At 31.4% G+C, this 17007-nt stretch overlaps 2 pseudogenes; one reads left to right on the top strand and one right to left on the bottom strand.

Moving 5' to 3' along the window:
- Window positions 1-1252: 1252 nt before the first annotated feature.
- LOC149150848 (disease resistance protein RPS2-like) lies at window positions 1253-8046 on the bottom strand (annotated as a pseudogene).
- An 807-nt stretch (window positions 8047-8853) lies between these two features.
- LOC149150847 (pyruvate dehydrogenase E1 component subunit alpha, mitochondrial pseudogene) lies at window positions 8854-9459 on the top strand (annotated as a pseudogene).
- The last annotated feature ends 7548 nt before the right edge of the window (window positions 9460-17007 follow it).

Genomic DNA, 17007 nt, shown 5'->3' with positions numbered 1-17007 from the left:
AGAGGGGCGAGATTGTATTTTGTATTTATATATTTATTTTAAATTGTTTTTTTGTATTTGTTTTGTTTTGAATTGTTTTTTTTGAATTGTTTTGCTTTTAATTGTTTATTTTTAATTTTAAATTTTTTTTTGTTTTTTTAAATATTTTTTTATTTTAAGTTTTAAATTTAAATATTTTAAATTTTAAATTTTTTTATAATTTAAATTTTAAAATATAATAATAATAATAATTTAAATATTTTTTTTTGTTTTGTAATTTTAATTGTTGAATTGAGGCTTCTGTGATCCATATCAAGTTTATGAGAGATTTTTCGGCCTAAATCACATGATATTTCATTTGTCGACGCGTTTCGAACCAAGCAGTGTAAGTTGAAGAATCAAATATAGGTTGCATGCTAAATAGACAAAGCAGAACATTCAACAGCTATAATTTTTGACTAGGCAACAACTATATTGACTAGCTAACGACTATATTTGACTAGGAAACGGCTAGTTGGACCAGAGTAAGGAAAAAGGAGCATCATTGTATTTAATTAAAAATTAAAAATTAAAATATGTTAAAGTTATGGATATAAATAATTATTAAATTAATAGTTAGTTATACTATTATTAAATTAAAAGTTAATAGGATATATAAATTTACATACAAGGTATTAACAATTCGATATTTATTTTATTATTATTATTATTATAGAATAAATTAATTTAAGTATTATTTAATTGTTAAATTGTTTAGTTCTTTTTAATTATAAATTAATAAAAACATATTATCATAGATCAAAGTAATTATTAAGTTAAAATTTAGTATATAACTAATAGCTTAAACTAAATGCTATTAAAGCCTCTTATACTATATAAACAACCCACCAAAGAGGAATAAAGAACAAAGGTAAAAGAGAGACGGTTAAAGGGTAACAAGGGGAAACTAACTTATAAGAAAACAAGAACAAGCTATAAAAAGAAGGGGAGGAAGTGAAGAACACGACTAGGAAGTGAGCGCTGGGATCCAGCAACTACTGATCTTCCAGCGGTCTTCCTTATTGAGACTGCTCGGCCTCTTTTCAATCTCAAGGACTTCCGTAAATTTACGGTGATGGAATTGCGAAACTCTAGCAATAACACTGGGCTCTTCGATGCAAACATGATATTTGGTTTTCTTTGCGTGCTCTGCTAAAGCGGAAGACTTGGTTCTCCTATGTTTAAGGTCAGCGGACATGTTGCTTTTATGTTGGCATCGTATGCTTAACTCTCATTACTCTGTAGTGTAGACAAAAAGCATAACAAAATTTACACTAAATTCGTTGTACGGTGATGAATGGGATGAAGAAGAAATTATTTCTTTTTTGTGTTGGAATCCAATGTTTGTTTTCGTGTTGGAGTGAAGAAAGTGGTGGAAAATCTTCCAAATTTTAATTGGAATTTTATGTCATTTACATAAATGCAAATTCTAGAAGCTTTACACATTTACAAAATGTGAAATCATTGGAATTTCATTGAAATTTTGTTAAATAAATCAATCAATCAGAGAAAAAGGAGAATGGAGACCCAAAAATCTTCCAGATATTCATAAAAACAGAGAGAAATCGATGTATTGATTGATTTGATTTTGGAGGAAAAAATTGGAAAATGGGAATCTGGAGATAAAAGTTGGGAAAAGAGAAGAAAAATGAGGCATTTAACTTTGACCCCGGAAAAAGTTGGGAAAAGAGAAGGAAAACGGGGCATTTAACTTTGACACGGGAAAATATTGCATAGATCAATGGAAATTTGTGCGGTTGAAATAAATTTATATAAAAGAAATGTTAGAATCTAATGCTTTTGGCTTTGTGGTCACGTCTAATGATTTGAGTTTTTGTTGTGTCGGCCATGTTATGCGTTGATACGACGGGTCATGTTTTCCGTTAATTAATTAATTAATTAATATATTCACTTTCTTTCTCATTGAAAGTTCCAATAACCCACATGCAATTAATTAATTAATTAATTAATTAATTAATTAATTAATTTATATATATATATATATATTCACTTTCAATTTCAGTGAGAGTTTCAATCACCCACATGCAACTATTTGCTACAACTTAAAAATAAGTAATTTTGAGTGGTTTTCAGGTTTTCAAAAAAAATATTATTATTTTTATATTAAAAAATATGTTATAAAAAAGTAAGAGATATTAAAAATATTATTTTTTATATTAAAAAATATGTTATAGAAAAGTATGAGATAAGTTGTTTGGAAAATGCAATTGTGAATGAGTTTATGTCATAGTAATGTAAAGGAGAAGAAAAAAAAAAGATATATATATATATATATATATATATATATATATATTATATTAAAAAATATGTGATAGAAAAGTAAGAGATAAGGTGCTTGAAAATTGTAATTGTGAATGAATTTATGTTATAGAAAAGTAAGAAAAGAAAAATATTTGTTATTATATTAAAAAATATGTTACAGAAAAGTAAGAGATAAGGTGCTTGGAAAATGTAATTGTGAATAAGTTATTAAATGCCATTGATTTTCTCTTTTTCTCAAACAAAGATATATATTCTCCATTAATTCAAAAGGAAAAATTTTGAATATAAACACTTATGTAATATTTATAAGGAAAAACTATATATATTTTATTGAAATATAAATTTGGATATAAAATTGTTGAACAACAAGGAGATAACTAATGATATGCATTATTATTGAAGCACAAACTTGGATACAAAGGGAGACATAAACTAATGATATGTATTCTATTAAATAAAAAACATGGATACAAACACAAATTTTTCATACAAAAAAATTGTTGAACGACGGGAGAATTTGGAGACTTTAGATATAAACATTCATGTTTTTATAGAAGTTTTTCATAGAATAAAATTGTTCATAACCAAATTTGGGAAACGATGTAAACTCCATAAACAAGTTTTAGGCATAAACTTGAAAGGAATATAATAAAATTGCTCCCACCAAATTTCATTGAAGCTTAAAAAGTAGAATTTGGATATAAACCACCATGCCTTCATAGAATAAAATCGTTTGCAATAGATTTGATTGAATCACAAAGACATTTTGAGTGGGTATTGATCAAGATATATTTTTTATTTTTTCTCAAAATATGAATTGTGAGCTTGAAAAGTGAAAAAGATATTGGTATGTAGAAATCAATGAAGCTTTTTTATTGCATTTGAGCATGCCATTATAATTGAAAGAAGGATACCCTTAATAAAATCAAATTCTTTTAACTTTTTCCTAGAATTATCTTGTCATAATAAGGGATTCGAAGGATAGTTTATTCCCATGGATGATGGATGATTTTTATTTTTTATTTTTTATTTCTTTTTGAATGCTCAGCTATGGATATTGTGCCTAATTTTGACACTTGATTTTCAAGTTCACTTAGTCATCAAAACATGATCATTTTACAAGTAATACATATCTTACACAAAAAAATTGCATTATCTCATAAATCAAGTGTCGATTGAATCATTGAAATGTAAAAAATGAAGAAGGGTAAGTTATTTATTTGAGTGCCTCAATTATTAAAAGGGTAGTTTTACAAACCGTTTAAAAAATCAACGTGTAGATTGTTATAAATAGTTACTTTGTCCGCATGGGGTAGCTCAAGTGGCAATGGCCGTGGAAATGAAGTCTCACCGAACCGGAGATCTTGGGTTCGATTCTTGTGCTACCCTCCCTGGAAATGGGGTGAATAACGGACATGTAAAAACTGGAAAATGAGAAGGTCCCACCTAAGCTTACAAAAAAAAAAAATAGTTACTTCAAATTGATTTATGAAGTCATTTTTAATCAAAATAAAAACCATTGTAATCACACTTTGGGGTTCATGATCGATAGTAGTACTTGACACCTTAAGGTAGTAATAAGAACAAGACAATTTGACATAAGTAAGAACAACTGACTGTGACAAGTGAAAAACATGCAAATGGTAAAGAAATAAACTATTTGCAAAATATCAACCTAGAAATCAAAGAAATGTAAGAGTCCTTAAATGAATTGGATAATTGGGTTGTTGATATTCACAAGAAAATTTATTTGAAGGATAAATTGATTGAGGCATTTCAATTAAAACTAATATTGTGAACATGGTTGATGCAACATATGCAGCAAATAACCTAATACAAAAGGATGTTGTTACTTGTAACACACCTCAATTAATGCAAATGATGAATGTTACTTGTGACATGGATTATCTAATGCAAATGCATCATGCTACTTGTGGCACCAAATGATCTAACAAAAATGGTTGATGAAATTGCAAAAAAAGAGATTGTTGATGACTACTTACCAAGTTATGAGATGGAATTGTTATTTTGCAATGAATTGATGAAGGAAAGTTTAATTAAATATGAGTCACGAGAATGAACATAGAATCATAATAATAACAATAAATATGGATCTAAAGTTATATATATATATATATATATATATATATATATATATATATATATATATGAATGATATTTCAAACATGATTCTTTAACCTTTGGAATAATTGCAATTCAAAAAGAATTGAAATGACTTCAAATGTGACAAAGAAAACAACTTTCATATTCCACATTAGTCCAAACCAAATTATTTTTTGAGTGTATGATTTCTTGATGGAAATTTGAGTACTTTAGAAGTTAATGAAGAAGTTGTAAGAATGTTGATGATACAATTGATGATAAAAAATTAATCATTTTTTTGCTAAATTACAACATTATCATTTTGTCAGTCACATAGAGAACTAGTGTTTATATTTCCATCCTTTTATTCATGGTAGGAAGAAAAATAATCAATCACATAAATGTCAAAATAAGAATAAGACTAAAAACCCAATAATTGATTATGATTGGATATTAAGTTCTTGGCAATAAAAGCAACAAGTCAACAAGTTGCATGAGATCAATTTATAGTTTAAACATGCGCAAAGACACATTTGCATAGATCAATATATAGTTCTAACATAGGTAAGTCTTCCAACCTCAAACTTTCTAACATCAGAAATCCCTTGACACTTCCCCATGTCCCTATTCCCAACTCCTTCAAGTTAGTAAAGTTGTCTAATGTTAATGACCTTAAATTTGGCAACCTCTCCAAGCTTGGAAGATTCCTAAGTTGAAAACAATAATGCAAATATAGCCTCTCCGATTGTAGAAACTCGCAAATACAATTGGGTAGGCTTCTGCCATGGTAATTTTGAAGCCAAAAACGTTGTAGCTTCTTCATGCTCTGCATGTCTCCAGGGAGATCCTCCACCACATCATTGTCTTCCACATCAAATACCAATGTCAGGTCCCTCATCTCCAACCAACTTCCCATTACACCAAATTTAATTCCTGACCGTATTCCCCCGACTTCAATTCTTGCCTTTACATATACATAAAGCTTCACTAAATTTGAGCAATTGGCGAGATCCTTCAAACTGCATTTTGTGAGACTCTTAACTTCCTCCACCTCCATTATATTGTTTTCCACTGTCTCTGATGTACCCAATAATAATATATTCAATTATGTAAGTTGAGATATCTCTTGAGGAATCCCCGTTAAGCTACAACAATGGTTTAAATATAAAGTCTTGATATTTTAAATCTCTCTTAGCTTAGGAGACAATGACTCCAAAGTTTTACAGCTATTAAGATGCAAAAACTAAAGCTGAGAAAGATTACATATGTCTTCAGGTACATCCTTGATTAAGGTCTCACTCCAATTGAGATACTCGAGTTGTCTAAGATGCCACATTGACATGGGCAACTATTCTATTTTGGTGGCAGATAGATCCAAAACCTCGAGAGATGTGAGATTGACCAAAAAACCATCTAGAACCTCTCTTAAACTTTCATTATACTGCAACATGAAAGTGAGGAGGTTGGGGCAGCTGAAATCTGTTGGAAAATCAAAACAATTATTATTCTTTTGTAATTATGGATCCCTTTTTCAGCGGTTGGAAACTCTTGGAGGATTTCACGTGTCCTGAAGAAACATTGCCCTTCATTCTCAACGATATACATTTCCAAGTCATGGACAACATCGTGAACCTGTATCTTCTTATACCCATAATCATCATAAACACCCTGAAACAAGCAACATTCTACTAATAAATCTACGTACCTGAGTCCCAAGTCCATTAAATAGTTGGTCTCTCTATTATTGACCATCCCCTCCCCTATCCACATTTCCACCAAGGCGTTTATAGTGATCTGCCAATATTCGGGAATGGTAGCACAATATAAAAAGAAATTCTTGAAGACAGAGTCAGGAAAAAAATCGTAACTACATTTAAACTGCCAATAGAGACCTTGATCAATGTCATTGTATCCTAGAAAACATCAATATTTTTTTATCTGACACAAAGAAAAGATGCTAGTCATTTACACTAGTTTTACCCCTCATGGTTGCTGCTACAACCTTTATGGTGAACAACAGACCATTACACTCTTCAGTAATTTGTGTGACCAAATTATCTATATCATTGTCTGAGCACTTCCAGTTTTGAAAGCTTCTCTGTAGAACAATTGCCACTCTTCATCCCTAGATAGTAGTTGTATTTCTATGGAGAAGTCATCTGCCCCCATTCTTCTCACCACATCAAAGCTGCACATAGAGATTACGACTCTGCTACCTTTATCATTATCCACAGAGATGCCTAATTCTTCGTCTAGTTGAAGTTCCCTCCACAAATCATCTAATATGAGAAGAAATTTATTTTCCCTCAGACATGCAAAGAGCTCCATCTTTGTTATCTCAACACTAGAGCTTCTCCCAAGGTTCAAATTGATTTTCTTTGCAATATCATCCTGCAAGCCTAAAATGCTACAATTTTGTGAAAAAACAGTCCAAATTACAACTTTGAACAAGTTACCTTTCTTGTAGGCATTGTGGATGGTTTTGAGGAGAGATGTTTTTTTGATGCCTCCCATGCCGAAAACACCAATTATGTGAAAATTGATGATCTTCATTGTCTATCCATCTTCGTAGTCACATCTGGTTAACTTCGATTCCCGATCCCACAAAGCTCGATATGGTGCAGAGGAAACAGTTTGTTCAGCGTTGCCAAGTATTGAAAAATCCCTTCCAAGATCGACAAAGAGTTGATGGAAATTTGTATTACATTCTCTAACTTGTGTTGAGAGTGTTGGTCTGCAAAGGAAACATTGTGGACAACGTATCTATGGTTGGGCACGATCCACGACACGTTTGGCATCATCAAGAGAATGGTGGAGCCTCTGTAACCAATTTTTGATGGTGTTGGGCAGACATCTCTAATCGTGTTGAAATTGATTGGCAATATCACGCAAGAGGGTCTTCATACGATTTAACTGAGCTTCCAGAAGCTAAGTATTTTGATCCAGATGAATTACATCATCTATTAGTTGATAGAGCGGAGAAAAAGTAATCATTAGGGTATTTTCGAGGTCTAAAATGGGCCTCCTAAGGAAATTATAAAATAAGATTCGATTACATCATCAAATTTTAGAGGGAAAAAAGAAAAACTATTTTTTCAACTTATCTCCCTATGATTTTACTCAAATTTCGAGCGAAAACACTCGTTGGATGCATAATTTTCTTCCTCATCCAAGGAGTACCCATGTTAAATAATTTTGATGGAGCTTACTACACGAAAAATGATAAATACATGAAAAACGTGATTGTAATCACGTTTTTTCATGTATTTATCATTTTTCGTGTAGTAGAGTCCATCGAAAATATGCAACATGGGCAATCTTTGGATGAGGAATTAAATTTTGCATCCAATGAGTACTCCCGCTCGAAATTTAAGTAAACCCTTAGGGAGATAAGTTGAAAATATGAGTTGAAAAAGTAGTTTTATTATTATATTATTTTTTAATATTTTTACTTTTTTACTCCAAAAATGGTGAAACATCCCCCATGGTTGACATCAGCATTTTGAATCCTATTGGTTCTTATAAAGTTTATTTTGGTTGTACATTTTTCTTAGGAGGCCCATTTTAGACCTCAAAATTCCCCTAATGGCTAACAACGTTGCTAACAGTGTTGGTCGTTGCTCCCGTCAAAACGACCTCCATGGCTTTTGCAACTTCAAACAAAAGCACAACATAGCAAAATCGAAACAGAATGAATAATTGGAAATTGTAATTCCTACTTGTCTCAGTTGTGATTCTTTCTATCTAGAGGAGTTTGTTCCTATTCCTTAGGGTTGTCATATCTAGATGTTCCTAGATTGGAGTGTAGTTGAGATATACACTCAACCAAGTGATTGTGTGTCCAAGATTAGTTTACCTATCTTGAGATAACACTAAATGTATTTATATGTAAGCTTATTTGATGTGAATATACAATATAATGTGCATGCTAAAATTTTAAGTTGGTATCAGAGCCCGTATGGGCTTGGGGGCTTGGCCCCTCCTGGCCCGACGGAAACAAGAGTATATGTATTTGTATTGGACATTTTTCCTTTATATTTGTCCATCGGATTAAGTGATTGTTCTTCTGAAACTTTGGAAGGGTCGTCAGCCCACATGTTGAAGAAGTTGACCAGTTGTGAAAGCGAATATGTTGTTCAGAAATTGGAATGTAGTGTAGAAGCATTATGGGTTGTTTCTTTATGGGAAGAGTTTTCATTGATATGAGGGCATATAAGTACATTGAGGAGTTATGGAATAAGAAGTAGTGGGATGTAATGAGGTTCTTTTAGCGAGTGAGATGTTGGGAATATCGCCAGCTTCCTGGTATAGTGAGGGTGACAAAGCCCGGCATGCCTGACAAGGCTCGACCATTCTTGGTTGTTGTTAAGCTTGTGTAAGAGAGGAAAATAGAGGTATTGGGTTGATGTTCTGTTCAGGGAGGGAGTCATATGAAGTGGAGAGATAGAGATGGGGAGAGCCATGGCCCCAACCCTCTCCAAGCTCCTGCGCACAACTGCAACGACGACAAAACAACCATCGTGGAATGCATTGAGGGCGGCCTGTGCGAAATCCGTATCGACTAAATCACAGAGCAACAAAATCACCATCTTCGTAGAAACCAATCTTCCATTCACAACCCACCAATGCGAGCCCCCTTTCCGCATCGTGGAAACCAACCCCGTAGAGCTCATGAAATTCTACGTGGACGTGTTCATGATGAGGCGGATGGAGATCGCAGTGAATTCCCTCTACAAATCGAAGCTAATAAGGGGTTTCTGTCATCTTTATGACAGGCAGGAGGCCGTCTCCATGGGTATGGAGGCCACCATCATGAGGAAAGATTGCATTATCACGGCCTACAAAGACCATTACCTCTTTTATGGTCGTGGAGGGACTCTGTTTGAGGTTTTTGCAAAGTTGATGGGCAGAAAAGATGGGCTATCTCACATAAAAGGAGGATCCATGCATTTCTACAAGAATTTATTCTATGGAGGGCATGGAATAGTGGGCACCCAAGTTCCCCTTGGCTACGACTTGTGCCTTACAAAAGTTGTTGGTCTTAGTTCAGATTGATTGTAGCAAGAGCGCAAGGGAAAAATCCACAGAATTTGGGAAAAATGCACAGAATTGCTGAAACTCTTGAACAAGTACAGAAAATAATGGGAATGCGCAGACACCATGGGTTTCAGTCAAATCAGGCGATCTTACTAATCAAAAGGGAGGTGTGTTGAGGCTACCTCTTCCGTAGCTTCCAAGCTCGTTTCATCTCAGTGAAAAATATGCTCCAAGTGATTTTAAAAAAATGATTAATTTTAATTGAATATTATTTTATGAATTGTTAATTTATTATTCCATAGTTAATGAAGAGACATTAGTCTAGCCAACTATTGTCATAAGTCTGTGTTGGAATTGGCCATTTCAACAATAGGTAGGCTTATTTGTATGACAATGATAGAAAAACAACGAAAATGACATTAGAGAATACAGGTTAGAGAAACATCAAAGGATGATGGACATCTAAGTAAAAGTTTGTGTGAATCAGTGTGAGTTTGTGGGATAGACTCACTAGCATGTTGTATTATGATCCACACATCCTAATAAGTAAGAAAGTATATGATGTTTTGTAGTAGTATTTATAATGTATGTACTTGGTAACTCCAAGAATTGGAGTGTGTAATGTAAGCCTGATAAGGCATATGTAACCCCATAAAGTTTATGGTAATATTAAAACCACTTTGTAATTGCAAGTTTTTGGTAAGCCGGAAACCATTGTGCAATGTTGGTTTGTGGTAAGCCAGAAATCACGTGCAAGAGTGAAGTGGATAGGGATTCCTGTAGGCATGGTTTAGGGTGAGCTGACAAAACCCTTGGCATGGTTGAGGGTAAGCCGAGAAAACCCTAAGCCTGGTTAAGTTGAGTCTGTGGTGAGCTTTAGTGACTGAATTGAGTGTCTTGGTGGCACATTTGAGCCTTTGTGACTGTGTTGAGCCTTCGTGGTTGAATTGAGTGCCTTGGTGGCACATTTGAGCCTTCGTGGCTGTGTTGAGCCTTCGTGGCTAAATTGAGTGCCTTGGTGGCAAAGTTGAGACTTCGTGGCTATATTGAGCCTTGGTGGCTAAGTTGATCCTTGGTGGTTGAGAGCCCTTATTGGCATGGTTGAGGGTAATCTGATAAAACCCAGAGCATGGTTATGGATAATCTGATAAAACCCATGATGATGATGATGATGGAGGGGGATTTGCAGGTACAGGTACATGTATACAGTTATAATGGTTGACAAAACCACGTATGCAAAGGGCATCCTAACATACTGGCGGTTGCAGTGGTTGGCACCCATGCACTTCGGTGGACGGTTGCTCCTTTATATGGACGTTGACATATTCTTTTGTTATGTTTGACCACAACTAGACTTTGCAGATTGAGATCAAGAAAAGTAGTCGTTAAGGGGGTGACTTGGGAAATTGTAATTCCTAATTGTCTTAGTTGTTATTATTTCTATCTAGAGGAGTCTGTTCCTATTCCTTAGGGTTGTTATATCTAGATGTTCCTATATTGGTGTCTAGTTGAGATATTCTCTCAACTAGGTGATTCTGTGTCCAAGATTAGTTTACCTATCTTGAGACAACACTAAATGTATTTATATGTAACCTTATTTGATGTGAATATACAATATAGTGTGCATGCTCAAATTTTAAGTTATGCAAATTAAGAAGAAGAAATTTGCAACTAACTTGTATGCATGCGGATGTAGAAACTGCTGTTTTTTTTTCAAGATATTTTTTTCACCATGAGCAGTTGTCAAGCATCTTATGATTTTTTATGATTTTTTTCACCTTGAGAAACTGTCAAGCATCTTATGCTTTTTTTCAAGTTGACCAGCTGCCAATCATACACAATTTTTCTTAAACTTGTGGATATTAAACCTTTCCACCTAATATGATTAGATCACTAAATTTGTGGAGACTAAACCTCCCCACCCAATTTGATTGAATCACTAAGCCTGTGGAGACTAAACCTCCCCACCTAACCCTTGTAGTAGGAGTCCCCACCTTTAAACCACAACATCCATAATCTTCTTGACATCTTATGCTTTGCATGTTGCTTTTTGCATTGGCATCTTATGCTTCGACTCTCGCAGTTATGTCGTGTAGGCAGAAAGAGGATGTCGGAGTAAGAAAATCATAACGGGATTTACAATAAAGCATGGATAGATAAGTTCCACAAAGACTGTTTTACCTTCAAATATAGCAAATGTCCTTATAACTAGGGTAAATGTAGATACTTTTTCCAAAACGTCTAATGAAAGAGGTTATTGTTCCACCTTCAATTTTAGGAGATGGCCTTGCAGCTATGATTATATCAATATAACAAAGCCTCAAATGTTCAAAAAATATTTAACAAACCACAAACTTCAACTCTTCTATTATAATGTAGTTTGACAAGTCATTTAGCTAGAACCATTAAATCAGTACATAGAAGGATCTAAAAGAAAAAGAAGAAAGAAAAAAATACAATTATGAATATTTCATATTCCTATCAAAGATATGTAATCTTTATCAACATATTTGTAATATTTGTTTAAGTTTAATTCAAACAAACAAACATTAAATATCAGATGCTTATTCATAAAAATCACCAATCTAATTATGCTATTTTATATAATTTTAATTTTTTAATTAAATATTTCTAGTTATTTTTAATTTTCCTTTATTTCTATTCAACCTTTTAATTTTTTTAAATTATTTTTATTTTTCTTTATTCATATCAAAAATTATGTCTCTCTTTATATATACCAAATCCAATTGATAAACAATTTACACAATTCTTCGTATTTATATGTTTTATGTTTATATTTACTCACATTTGAATGTTTCTTAATAATTATATATGTTATAATTATTATTTACTCACCTTCAATGAATTAAGGTTAAAATTCTCATATAATTGAGAGATGTTAATCTATACGTAGGCTATGGCATTAGATTAATGTTTTTAGCGTGGCAATTGATTTTTAGCGAAAGAAACATATACTAGCAATTGCACCACATGTTGCAAAGGAAACGCCATAAGGCAGTAGCATAGAAGAAAGAAGATGTCACACATAAGGAGCCATCATGAAGGAATGAGAGACAAAATTTTCTTCCATGGAACCATGTCATGAAGGTTTCAAAGATATTGATGATAAGAGTGATCAGCAGGTAGACACTCCAGAAAATCTAGGAAGATGCACGGAAGAGGCACTTCCAAGGGGAAGATGCACGAAAGAGGAACTTCCAAGGGATGAACCCTCCTGTATCAACTTAAAATGGTCAAACATATTTAGTTCACTAACTAATCTTCTGAGCCACTAAACAAATGGCTTAACATTTTTCCACATTTAAGAGTTATTTCCTTAGGCACCCATAGTATGGTTATCATACCATTGGAAAATAACATTTTTTAATATGTCATGATCATATAAAACTTTTAGAAAGAAACTTCCTTGATTACATTTGCACTGTCATGCTTACAAAAAGCATCAATTGCATTCAACAACAACAACTGAGAATCGTCATTATGAAGAGCTTTGGACAAGTAAATATTTCTCTTTGAAACCTGCTTGGAAAATCCTTTGCTAACACCTTTTTAAGGTCCTCAAACAATGCAGTCATCACTTCTTAAGGAGAACCACTCAAAGATTGTATGTTCTCCACCAATTGATTATGAGATTTTCTCCTTTGAAGAAAATCATTAAAATCAACAAGAAGCTTAGCATTAATGCTTAGCCCTTTAATTGTCTTTGAGTTTTTCTCATCAACATCACTCTCCTCCTCATCATCACTCTCTGGCATAAGTTTTATGGATTACTTACTGTGTTCTTTGAAACGGTCTTCCCTACAACCTTCATATCAGTATGTTGCCTTGTACCTTTTTGAGGTATAATTAACATCACCATTTCAATGGTAGCAAGAGTTAGTTGTTCATTTTTCTGAGTAGCCTCAATAGAGGTGTTAGTCTTCCATTCCACTCCATCATCATCTTCCTCATCATGGTCGTCCTCGCTCCCTCGAGGAGATTGATCATCCTCATCAAAATATTTTTTCTACGCTATTGTTTCCTATGCTACTGCCTTACGAAATTTAATTTGTAACATGTGGTGCAATTACTAGTCATACAATTTATAGATGTAGTTGTTAATGTATAAAAATAATTGGGTATATTTTTTTAACACAAGTATGAAAAATGCCCACTAACATTGTTGTGATGTACTAACTAAATCATGATATTTAATGTTCAGATCCTTGTGGGTCAAACAAAAAAATCATAAATATGAAAAATATGATATTTCTTTAGTGAGAATAGACTAAAGGAATAATAATATGCTTGTTCAACTAAGTAAATCATAATATTCAATGTTCAAATCCTTGTGTGTCAAACAGAAAAATCATAAATATGAAAAATATGATATTTATTTAGTGAGAATAGACTAAAGGAATAATAATATGCTTGTTCAACTAAGTAAATCATGATATTCAATGTTCAAATCCTTGTGGGTCAAACAAAAAAATCATAAATATGAAAAATATGATATTTCTTTAGTGAGAATAGACTAAAGGAATAATAATATGCTTGTTCAAGTTCTAAGTTTGAAAACGCAGGCCAACAAATCTCTTCTTGGTCACTAAGCATCTCTTCTTGGTCATTAAGCACTTTGAGTGAAACAAATCTCTTCTTGGTCACTAAGCACTTTGAGTGAAATGCTTATCACGATGAGTGAAGTATTTGTTTGCGTTTTCAAACAATAGATCATATTTAACTTAGAAACACATGCCAACAAATCAAATCTCGCAGTGGTCGCTAAACACTTTGAGTAAAATGTTTATTTCAATTTTAAAGAGTGAAATTTAACTCGGAAACACAAGCCAACAAATCTCTTTTAAAGAGTGAATCAAATATAGGAAAACAAAGACCATTTACGTCAAATATTTATTTTCATTTAAAAACAATAAATCCTTAATTTTTATGTGCATATTTAAATAGTAAATTAAAATTAAATTTTGTCAAATGTTTATTTTCAATTTTAAAGAGTGAAATTTAACTTCAAATATTTCTTTTCATTTAAAAACAATAAATCCTTAAGTAAGGATAGAATTTTTATGTGCATTTTCAAATAGTAAATTAAATTTAAATTTTGTCAAATGTTTATTTTCAATTTTAAAGAGTGAAATTTAACTTAGAAACACAAGCCAACAAATCTCTTCGTGGTAGCTAAGCACTTTGAGTGAAATGCTTATTTGCAATTTTAAAGAGTGAATCACAAAAACCATTTAGGTCAAATATTTATTTTCATTTAAAAACAATAAATCCTTAAGTAAGCATAGAATTTTTATGTGCATTTTTAAATAGTAAATTAAACTTAAATTTTTTCAACCAAAATTTAATAATTGTAACGCCCTACAACATTAGATAGTTAAAATTTGTGTTTATTATTTTAAAATGAAAATTATTTCTTAAATCACAGTTTAATAAGTAATTATTCTATTGTGAATTCATAAACTTTTGTTACCTCCTACATAAGATCGAACAAGTAGTGACCTGGAACAAGTAGTAGTCTGAAAAAATTGAAAATTGAGTCTGCAGCACTAGCATCTGCACCATCAGCGTCATCAGCAACAAAAAAAAATCATCCCTGAAAATTGGGTCTTTGAATATCTTACTAATCGATGTTTGTGAGATGGCCAGGCCTAATGCTCGGATATCAATTGCAAGCATTAACCGACATTAATCGTTGTGTGGATTGTTGACCTGATGTACGATCGTACATCAATAGTTAAAAGCAATTTTATGTATATTTAATTTAATATAAATAATTAAAAGTATCGCAGTAAATGTTTAAACTTTATATTTTTTTAAAATATTTTAATATATGATATCAACTTTATATTTTTTTAAAATATTTTAATATATGATATCAACTTTATATATATTATATATATTGTAAAAAGATATTTTAATGTTATATAGAATAAAATATTTAATATGAATTATGGATATAATATTTTAATATGAATTATTATTAACATATATTTAAAAATATATTAATAACAAAACAACTAATTTAATGTATATTGATAAAATGACATAATAAACATGTGATGTAATCTTTCTAATATTAAAAAATACAATTTAAATAATAAAAAATTATAAATTTTTTATACTAAAATAAATTTGCATTTAAAAAAATTGATCTTTCTTAACTCATGTTAGATTCTTGCTTAAGATAGATCTGTACTAATTAACAATAATATAGTCAATCATTAATCTTTCTGTATTTTTACTAATATAACCATTATTTATAAAATTCTTTAATTTTTTAAAAATTATATAACGTCATATATAATATGAATCTTTCACTTTGTGTATATTTTTTAAAAATGATGGGTTGATAATGAAACTAAAGGGTTTTAATTTTGTCAAAGGTTTTTTTAGAGGGAAAAGGAATAATATGAATATCATAATACTCAATTTAAATGCAAATTATTTAATTACATTTTTTTTCTACGCTATTGTTTGCTATGCTACTGCCTTATGAAATTTAATTTGTAATATGTGGTGCAATTACTAGTCATACAATTTATAGATGCAGTTGTTAATGTATAAAAATAATTGGGTATATTTTTATTTAACACAAGTATGAAAAATGCCCATCTACAATTTAGTAGTACTTTTTTCAACCCCTTAAAAATATAATAATTTAAAAAAACAGATTTTCTTATAATAATTTAAAAGAACAGATTTTCTTACAGATTAGTATGATATTCAATGTTCAAATCCTTGTGGGTCAAACAAAAAAAACATAAATATGAAAAATATGATATTTTTTTAATGAGAATAGACTAAATGAATTATAATATGTTTGTTCTTCTTGTTCACTAAGCACTTTGAGTGAAATTCTAATCACAATGAGTGAAGTATTTGTTTGCATTTTCAAACAATAGATCACATTTAGCTTGAAAACACATGCCAACAAATCAATTCTCTTGTGGTAGCTAAGCACTTTGAGTGAAATGAGTATTTTCAATTTTAAAGAGTGAAATTTATCCTTAAGTAAGGATAAATATTTATTTGCATTTAAAAACAATAAATCCTTAAGGATAGAATTTTTATGTGCATTTTTAAATAGTAAATTAAACTTAAATTTTGTCAACGGTTTATTTTCGATTTTAAAGAGTGAGCATAGAATGTTTATTTTCGATTTTAAAGAGTGAGCATAGAATTTTTATGTGCAATTTCAAATAGTAAATTAAAATTAAATTTTGTCAACCAAAACACATTTTTAATTAATTATTTAATAATTATAACACCATATACTCACATTAAATATTAGGTGTCCAACATGTATTTTGGTAAACCTCGTGCTGAGACTTGGACCAGTGAGCCTTTACAATCGAGTAATAAAAAAGAAAAGGCATTAAGATCTATCATTAACCAGTTTGAAGACCATCGAGGCATAGTCCATTAAACACATTAATCTACAATTTAGTAGAACTACTCATTTGAAGCCCATTGAGGCATAGTCGATTAAACACATTAATGGACAATTTAGTAGTACTACTTATTTGAGGTTGTTGAATAAACACA

Source organism: Pinus tabuliformis, chromosome 9 (genome assembly GCF_031772625.1).
Source record: "Pinus tabuliformis cultivar Carrire ecotype Pingquan chromosome 9, CPIR1, whole genome shotgun sequence".
Lineage (NCBI taxonomy): Eukaryota > Viridiplantae > Streptophyta > Pinopsida > Pinales > Pinaceae > Pinus > Pinus tabuliformis.
The sequence above is the reverse complement of the archived record's forward strand: the minus strand, read 5'-3'. Positions and strand labels throughout refer to the sequence as shown.